Source organism: Thalassophryne amazonica, unplaced genomic scaffold (assembly GCF_902500255.1).
Source record: "Thalassophryne amazonica unplaced genomic scaffold, fThaAma1.1, whole genome shotgun sequence".
Classification (NCBI taxonomy): domain Eukaryota; kingdom Metazoa; phylum Chordata; class Actinopteri; order Batrachoidiformes; family Batrachoididae; genus Thalassophryne; species Thalassophryne amazonica.
In genome coordinates this window covers 23,821-34,011 of record NW_022986470.1, presented here as the reverse complement: position 1 = coordinate 34,011, position 10,191 = coordinate 23,821, and the positions used below count along the sequence as shown (strand labels likewise).

The 10,191-nt window shown below is 42.8% G+C and overlaps 1 long non-coding RNA gene across 1 annotated transcript; it reads left to right on the top strand.

The window, feature by feature from the left end:
* The first annotated feature begins 2,640 nt into the window (after positions 1 to 2,640).
* Positions 2,641 to 9,382, top strand: LOC117506231. Its single transcript, XR_004559410.1, has 3 exons — positions 2,641 to 3,103; positions 8,382 to 8,386; positions 9,372 to 9,382. It is a non-coding gene; the product is annotated as an uncharacterized LOC117506231 (long non-coding RNA).
* Positions 9,383 to 10,191: the final 809 nt, after the last annotated feature.

The following is a 10,191-nucleotide window of genomic DNA, read 5'->3' as shown; positions in this document are numbered from 1 at the left end:
GGGCTAATTTCCATCTGTAGTCCTTGACAGACTAAAAATTAAACAATTTACAGTAAAAACACACAAACATCACAGGAGCTTACAATACAACAGTCTACATTACATAGGGGTCACCAACTACTACAACAAGACACAGACTAGACAAAAGACAGGAAACAAAAAGACACTGACATGATCTGAGCATGAAGGTTATCTTACACAGACTCAGTCAAAGGAGGGCACACAGTTAAAAAAAAATATATATGTACAATTCAATTGGAATAAGTTCATTAAAACTGCAAGTCTAATTTAATACATTTATATATTTTAAAAACCATTGTTGGGAGCGGTCAATAGAAATTCCAGTAAATAACAATTTATTATGCAAAAGTGCAAACAGAAGACGAATATGCTGAGTCCAATTAATAACAAAATGGTGACACGTGGGCAGGCCCGAGAGTAAGAGACGCCTATCCAGAGAAGAGCCGGAACCCACGAAGTTCCACCGCCAGCCGGAGGCCTGCAATACACCAGAGCCGCCAAGTCCTGGTCCCCCAGGTGGCCACAGCTCGAGGCTGTCAGACCGGTACTGCTGGCAGGAGCAAAAACAGGATAAGGTGGGTGTGTGTACACCCAGCAAACAGTCAGCAACTCACAGTTATCCTCTTGGAGGAATAAATCCGGATACTCCCAGAGTGCAGAGGAAAAACTGGAGGATTTTCTTGTACAAAGAATAACATTATAATAGATAGATTATAATGATTTTATGTTTTAGTAATCCTTTCAGGCCTATTTGAGAAAAGCAAGTCAATTCGGGATTCTGAATGACTTGTAATTCTGGTCGGATTCTCAATAAATTGTGTAAAATTAAATTGATCAGTAATTAATTTCAGATTTTCCCTGTCTTTTTTGTCATCCCAATTGACATTGAAGTCTCCTAATATGATAATTTCTTTTTTATGATCACATGTTTTAAGGAGATCCCGCAATTGATCATAAAACTCTTTTGTGGAAGACGGTTTACGGTAGAGACAGATTACAGTCAATGACATTTCCACAGAAAGAGAAATATTTACTCCAATGCATTCTAGTGTGATCTTATTAGGCCATACCATTTGATTACATTTAAATTTACTCCTGATATGTAGCAGTACCCCACCCATTTTCCTTGGTCTCTGTCTTTTCTAAAAATATTATAGCCTGGTATCAGTACCGCTGAATCTGGTGAGGCACTAGTAAGCCATGTTTCTGATAAACCAAAAAAAATTCACACATTAAATATTCTAATTGTTCATGTTTTGATACCATACTGTGCACATTTACAGTAAGTGACCTCCGAGCATGCCAGTTTTCCTATAACTTGGATTCCACATAATCTACAATCCATAATATAATCAGAAGTTTCAGAGAATCTGGAGAACTTTCTACATGTAAGAGGCAAGGCCAAAAACCAGCATTGAATGCCTGTGACCTTTGATACCTCAGGTGGCACTGCATTAAAAAATGACATCATTGTGTAAAGGATCTTACCGCATGGGCTCAGGAACACTTAAGTGAAAGCCAAATATCAACAACATCCAGAAACGCCGCCGCCTACTCTGGGCCCGAGCTCATTTGAAATGGACAGACGCAAAGTGGAAAAGTGTGCTGTGGTCTGATGAGTCCACATTTCAAATTGTTTTTGGAAATCATGGACGTCGTGTCATGGATGCCTCTGGACAAAAGAGGAAAAAGACCATCCAGATTGTTACCAGCACAAAGTTGAAAAGCCAGCATCTGTGATGGTATGGGGGTGTGTTAGTGCCCATGGCATGGACAACTTACACATCTGTGATGGCACCATCAATGCTGAAAGGTACATCCAGCATTGAAGTGGACTTCTTCTAGAGAGCTGTTCACACCAGGCAGAGAGAGGCAGCCACCAGCCGCTGCGCGAATAGCTACTCCCCATGTAGAGCAGCAAGCAGGCAGCAGATGAAACTGTATTTAAAACAAACAAACAAAAAAAAGACAAACACACTGCTTCACTTTGAATACGCAGTATGCTATTTCATATAATCAGCATGGACCGTTTTTCGCCTAAAAGGCTTTGTTTTACTCTGTGTTTCACGTTGGAAAGCTGTAGCTATTGTGCTAATTTGATTAGCGCTTACACTGCTTATGCACATGCTCTAGTCTTGTTTGTTTTTCAGGGATGCTACAGCACCACACACAGGCCTGACAAATGTACTACAATGTTAAATGAAGCTTTGATGCACAGAATTTGCCTCGAACATTTTTTGTAATCAAATTACTCAACTAACCGTTTCAGCCCTACTGCAGTCAACACATCAGAACAACTCTGAAGATCATGTGGGACATGTAAGACCCCAGTGCTTATTCCACCAGGTTGCACTGTTGTGGTCGAAGGGTTGGTGAAGGTGTCTGCCCCAACAACCAGCCAGTCGGCAATCATTCAGCACCTGGATTCAGGCTTGCCGGGTGGCTTGTGTGTAAGCAGCTGTTTGGTAGATCTACCTTCTCGCTCACCCTGCAAGATTCCTGTTGTGGTGGCAAGTGAGTTGGAGCAGGCGTCTTCATTCCTCAATTCTCAGCAATTACAGATCTTGACATCTATGAATGTTCAGTCTCTACCCACAATGTGGTCAGCAAACCATCACGACTCCTCTGACCTTCAATTTTGGTGACAGTCCAATTCCACCTGAGTGGCAAGAGCGAATTGCAGCCAAGCTGAATGCCATGCTGGAGGTTTTCTCACATGATGACCTTGATTTTGGGTGCACGAGTCATGTTAAGCATCACATCAACCTTCATGATAATATAACTTTCAAGCATCGTGCATGACCTATTCACCCGAATTACATCGGAGCAGTCTGAAAACATCTCCAGGAGCTTTTTGATGGCGGTGTGATTAGGGAGTGAGAATCGCCTTTACCAATTCCCTATTGTGGTTGTGAAAAAGAAAAATGGAAATATCAGATTGTTTATTGCTTATCGGAAGTTGAATTTACAGACAATAAAGGATGCTTACTCGTTACCTAATCTGGAGGAGTCTTTTTCTGCGCTCAGTGGAGCTAAGTGGTTTTCAGTCCTTGACCTAAAATCAGGCTATTACCAAATTGAGGTTACTGAAGAAGAAGAAGGTTACTGTTCATGTAAATGGGGAATCTTCTTCACAGACTAAAGTTAATTATGGAGTTCCACAAGGTTCTGTGCTAGGACCAATTTTATTCACTTTATACATGCTTCCCTTAGGCAGTATTATTAGACGGTATTGCTTAAATTTTCATTGTTACGCAGATGATACCCAGCTTTATCTATCCATGAAGCCAGAGGACACACACCAATTAGCTAAACTGCAGGATTGTCTTACAGACATAAAGACATGGATGACCTCTAATTTCCTGCTTTTAAACTCAGATAAAACTGAAGTTATTGTACTTGGCCCCACAAATCTTAGAAACATGGTGTCTAACCAGATCCTTACTCTGGATGGCATTACCCTGACCTCTAGTAATACTGTGAGAAATCTTGGAGTCATTTTTGATCAGGATATGTCATTCAAAGTGCATATTAAACAAATATGTAGGACTGCTTTTTTGCATTTACGCAATATCTCTAAAATCAGAAAGGTCTTGTCTCAGAGTGATGCTGAAAAACTAATTCATGCATTTATTTCCTCTAGGCTGGACTATTGTAATTCATTATTATCAGGTTGTCCTAAAAGTTCCCTAAAAAGCCTTCAGTTAATTCAAAATGCTGCAGCTAGAGTACTGACGGGGACTAGAAGGAGAGAGCATATCTCACCTATATTGGCCTCTCTTCATTGGCTTCCTGTTAATTCTAGAATAGAATTTAAAATTCTTCTTCTTACTTATAAGGTTTTGAATAATCAGGTCCCATCTTATCTTAGGGACCTCGTAGTACCATATTACCCCAATAGAGCGCTTCGCTCTCAGACTGCAGGCTTACTTGTAGTTCCTAGGGTTTGTAAGAGTAGAATGGGAGGCAGAGCCTTCAGCTTTCAGGCTCCTCTCCTGTGGAACCAGCTCCCAATTCAGATCAGGGAGACAGACACCCTCTCTACTTTTAAGATTAGGCTTAAAACTTTCCTTTTTGCTAAAGCTTATAGTTAGGGCTGGATCAGGTGACCCTGAACCATCCCTTAGTTATGCTGCTATAGACGTAGACTGCTGGGGGGTTCCCATGATGCACTGTTTCTTTTTCTTTTTGCTCTGTATGCACCACTCTGCATTTAATCATTAGTGATCGATCTCTGCTCCCCTCCACAGCATGTCTTTTTCCTGGTTCTCTCCCTCAGCCCCAACCAGTCCCAGCAGAAGACTGCCCCTCCCTGAGCCTGGTTCTGCTGGAGGTTTCTTCCTGTTAAAAGGGAGTTTTTCCTTCCCACTGTAGCCAAGTGCTTGCTCACAGGGGGTCGTTTTGACCGTTGGGGTTTTACATAATTATTGTATGGCCTTGCCTTACAATATAAAGCGCCTTGGGGCAACTGTTTGTTGTGATTTGGCGCTATATAAAAAAAATTGATTGATTGATTGATTGATTGAAGAGGATAAGGCCAAAACTGCCTTTGTCACTCCCCTGGGTTTCTGTAAATTCAATAGAATGCACTAAGGAGTTACGAATGCACCCTCCATATTTCAACGCTTGATGGAAAGTGCATGAAGAGGCTACATCTAAAGGAAGTCCTTGATTTAATAATCTTCTCAGACACCCTCAAGGAGCATGAATGACACCTATTGCGAGTTCTGAACAAGCTCAAAGAGTACGGGCTCAAACTTTCTCCAAACAAGTGTAAATTTTTGCAAACATCTGTTCAGTATTCAGGTCATGTAGTGTCCCACAAACGTGTTGAGACAGCTCCTGACAAGGTCGCCACCTTAATGTCCTGGCCAGTTCTGCACAATTTTAAGACCTTGCATTAATTTCTTGGATTCACAGGTTATTACAGGTGTTTTTTATCAAAGGTTACTCCACCATTGTGAAGCCACTTAATGATCTTAACTGAAGTTACGCTTTTACTCAGAAATCTTCAGCAAAGAACAAAGCTTTGAAACCTCCCTTTGATCCAAGGCAATCATTTGGTGCCCGGTGGTGTTTTCGATGTCACTGCCAATCCCTCATGGATTGGCAGTGACATGAAATTTGAAGTTCCACAGGGGTCTGTCTTAGGCCCCCTGCTTTTCTCACTTCATATAGCCCCCCCACGGGCACATGGTGGGCACAGTTCTGCTAATCCACTAATTATCAAAGCTAATGTTTTCATTATCAGATGAGCTTTTCAGATAACTTTGAAAACCATCAGCGGACTAATTATATTCTGATAAATTTTAGACCTCTAACATATTTTTGCAGGCTTGGTGAACAAAGCTTAACAGTTACAAACATTTATGAAGTCTGAAATCAAAGATTTGAGTACCAACCTGTTAAATGTTTTGTAGTAGATCTACAGTTGTATCCTCTGCAAACAGAGAAGAGCTAGTTCCAGGAGAAACTGCTCTATCCTCTGCAAACAAAGGAGAACTAGTCACAGAAAAGCAAAAAGAAAAAATACCATTTCTTTTGACCCCATACTGATGTGCTGGCAATATCACCCAAGTCATCCAGAGGCATACAGTTTTAACTTATGGTTAAAATTTTAACAAAACTAATTTCAGACAAGTTATTTAAATGAACATCACATCTGAAGTTTTATAAAGTGAAAATATGAGCAATATGTTTTAGTTTTAAAGTAATGCACTAATTTTGAAGGTTTTAGTGTGGATATGCTGTGTCCAGGTGCATTATGGGCAGTGGTGGGCACAGTTCCACTAATCCACTAACTGCTAATTATCAAAGAAAATGTTTTCATTATCAGATTAGCTTTTCAGATCACTTTGAAAATGATCATCAGGCCAATTATCTTCCGAAAAATTTTGGTCCAATAATTTTTAGTCCGCTAACATTTTTGCAGACATAGCTTTTTGTAGTAGATGCGCAGTTCTATCCTCCACAAACAGACAAGAACAAGTTCTAGAATAAACTACTCTATCCTCTGCAGACAAAGGAGAACTTGCCAAGAAAAGAAAAAAAGCTAATTTCTTTTGACTCCATAGTGATACATTGGCAATATTACCTAAGTCATCCAGAGGCATACAGTTTTAACTTATGGTTTAAATTTTAACCAAACTAATTTCAGACAAGTTATTTAAATTAACATCATGTCTGAAGTTTTCAATCCATCCATCCATCCATCCATTTTCTTCCACTTTATCCGGAGTCAGGTCGTGGGGGCAGCAGCTCAAGCAAAGCTGCCCAGACCTCCCGATCCACACACACCTCCCCCAGCTCCTCCGGGGGAACTCCGAGGCATTCCTAAGCCAGCTGAGAGACGTAGTCCCTCCAGCGTGTTCTGGGTCTTTCCTGGGGCCTCCTCCCAATGGGACATGCTCGGAACACCTCCCCAGTGAGGCATCCAGGGGGCATCTGGAAGAGATGCCTGAGCCACCTCAACTGGCTCCTTTTGACATGGAGGAGCAGCAGCTCGACTCTGAGGTCCTCCCGAGTGACCGAGCTCCACATCCTATCTCTAAGGGAGCACCCAGCCACCCTGTGGAGGAAACTCATCTCGGCCGCTTGTACTCACGATCTCGGTCTTTTGGTCATGAGCCAAATCTCACGACCATAGGTGAGGGTCAGAACACAGATCGATCGGTAAATCGAGAGCTTTACCTCCCTGCTCAGCTCTCTCTTCACCACGACGGTCTGATACAGCGACCGCTGTAATAAAATAACAACCGGTCCCCCTTCTTAAACAGAGGGACCACCACCCCAGTCTGCCAATCCAGAGGCACTGTCCCCGACCGCCACGCAATGTTGCAGAGGCGTGTCAACCAAAACAGTCCCACAACATCCAGAGACTTAAGGTACTCAGGATGGATTTCATCCACCCCAGGAGCCTTGCCACCAAGGAGCTTTATGACCACCTTGGTGACTTCGGCCTGGGTGATGGATGAGTCTGCCTCTGAGTCCCCAGTCTCTGCTTCCTCTTCGGAAGACATGATGATGGGATTGAGGAGACCCTCGACGTATTCCTTCCACCACCCGACAACATCCCCAGTCAGGGTCAACAGCTCCCCACCCGCACCGTAGACAGTGCCGGTGGAGAGCTGCTTCCGCCTCCTGAGGCATTGGACAGTTTGCCAGAATTTCTTCGAGGCTGACCGATAGTCCTCCTCCATGGCCTCCCTGAACTCCTCCCAGACCTGAGTTTTTGCCTCTGCGACTGTACGGCCTGCAGCATGCTTGGCCTGCCGGTACCTGTCTGAAGTTTTTTATAAAGTGAAAATATCAAGTATTGGACTAATTTTAAAGGTTATAGTGTGGACATGGTGTGTGCGCAGTGCATTCTGGGTAAAGGTTCACGACAGGAGAAATGCATTTGAGACACTCTGATCAGGCTCCACAGGGTTTATAGACGTTGTTATCGTGTTTGTTTTATGTAAAAATGCCAGAAGAAGCTCAGGTTGCTTCCTCCAAAAGCCGAAAAGTCTGTTAAATTGTGATTCAAGCCGTGTGATATAACCGGTGTCAAAATGCATAGAACACTGATTATATTACAGTGTTGTCGACCACAGGATTTTAAAATTATCTGTAGGTTTCCAAATCCTGTGAGAACACACACATGGAGATTAAAAAAAATCATAGATCTGACAGGTTTAGTTGTACAGTGCGGTAAAAACAACACACACAAACATTTCACATACAAACATTCCCAGGTCAGACACCTCGCTTTCTGATTGGCTGCATGTCACATTTAGCTCCTCACGTCCTTCTTAACACACCACACACGGCAGGAATATCTGATAAGGTTATATTTAGAGTCATCACGATTGTCGGTGCGTCCTTAAGATTGTCGGAAGGGGAAGTTAGGGTCCGATATCGGCCTAATTATCTTGCCATGTGAACCAGGCTTGATGTTATGATGCCTCAAGGAGTGACTGATTGATTGATTTGAATCAACCAATCAGTGTGAGCGGAGGCTTAGTTTACCCATAATCCCCTCTGGGCATCTGTGTAATAATGTTCAAATCTTCAGAATTAGTGCATTATTTTAAAATTAAAATACACTCAACAAAAATATAAACGCAACACTTTTGGTTTTGCTCCCATTTTGTATGAGATGAACTCAAAGATCTAAAACTTTTTCCACATACACAATATCACCATTTCCCTCAAATATTGTTCACAAACCAGTCTAAATCTGTGATAGTGAGCACTTCTCCTTTGCTGAGATAATCCATCCCACCTCACAGGTGTGCCATACCAAGATGCTGATTAGACACCATGATTAGTGCACAGGTGTGCCTTAGACTGCCCACAATAAAAGGCCACTCTGAAAGGTGCAGTTTTATCACACAGCACAATGCCACAGATGTTGCAAGATTTGAGGGAGCGTGCAATTGGCATGCTGACAGCAGGAATGTCAACCAGAGCTGTTGCTCGTGTATTGAATGTTCATTTCTCTACCATAAGCCATCTCCAAAGGCGTTTCAGAGAATTTGGCAGTACATCCAACCAGCCTCACAACCGCAGACCACGTGTAACCACACCAGCCCAGGACCTCCACATCCAGCATGTTCACCTCCAAGATCGTCTGAGACCAGCCACTCGGACAGCTGCTGAAACAATCGGTTTGCATAACCAAAGAATTTCTGCACAAACTGTCAGAAACCGTCTCAAGAAAGCTCATCTGCATGCTCGTCATCCTCATCAGGGTCTCGACCTGACTCCAGTTCGCCGTCGTAACCGACTTGAGTGGGCAAATGCTCACATTCGCTGGCATTTGGCACGTTGGAGAAGTGTTCTCTTCACGGATGAATCCCGGTTCACACTGTTCAGGGCAGATGGCAGACAGCGTGTGTGGCGTCGTGTGATTGAGCGGTTTTCTGATCAACTCAATCAACTTTTTTCTTATATAGCGCCAAATCACAACAAACAGTTGCCCCAAGGCGCTCCATATTGTAAGGCAAGGCCATACAATAATTATGAAAAACCCCAACGGTCAAAACGACCCCCTATGAGCAAGCACTTGGCCACAGTGGGAAGGAAAAACTCCCTTTTAACAGGAAGAAACCTCCAGCAGAACCAGGCTCAGGGAGGGGCAGTCTTCTGCTGAGACTGGTTGGGGCTGAGGGAAAAAAACAGGAAAAAGACATGCCGTGAAGGGGGGCAGAGATCGATCACTAATGATTAAATGCAGAGTGATGCATACAGAGCAAAAAGAGAAAGAAACAGTGCATCATGGGAACCCCCCCACAATCTACGTCTAAAGCAGCATAACCAAGGGATGGTCCAGGGTCACCCGATCCAGCCCTAACTATAAGCCTTAGCGAAAAGGAAAGTTTTAAGCCTAATCTTAAAAGTAGAGAGGGTATCTGTCTCCCTGATCTGAATTGGGAGCTGGTTCCACAGGAGAGGAGCCTGAAAGCTGAAGGCTCTGCCTCCCATTCTACTCTTACAAACCCTAGGAACTACAAGTAAGCCCGCAGTCTGAGAGCGAAGCGCTCTAATGGGGTAATATGGTACTACGAGGTCCCTAAGATAAGATGGGACCTGATTATTCAAAACCTTATAAGTAAGAAGAAGAATTTTAAATTCTATTCTAGAATTAACAGGAAGCCAATGAAGAGAGGCCAACACGGGTGAGATATGCTCTCTCCTGCTAGTCCCCGTCAGTACTCTAGCTGCAGCATTCTGAACCAACTGAAGGCTTTTTAGGGAACTTTTAGGACAACCTGATAATAATGAATTACAATAGTCCAGCCTAGAGGAAATAAATGCATGAATTAGTTTTTCAGCATCACTCTGAGACAAGATCTTTCTGATTTTAGAGATATTGCGTAAATGCAAAAAGGCAGTCCTACATATTTGTTTAATATGCGCTTTGAATGACATATCCTGATCAAAAATGACTCCAAGATTTCTCACAGTATTACTAGAGATCAGGGAAATGCCATCCAGAGTAACGATCTGGTTAGACACCATGCTTCTAAGATTTGTGGGGCCAAGTACAATAACTTCAGTTTTATCTGAGTTTAAAAGCAGGAAATTAGAGGTCATCCGTGTCTTTATGTCTGTAAGACAATCCTGCAGTTTAGCTAATTGGTGTGTATCCTCTGGCTTCATGGATAGATAAAGCTGGGTATCATC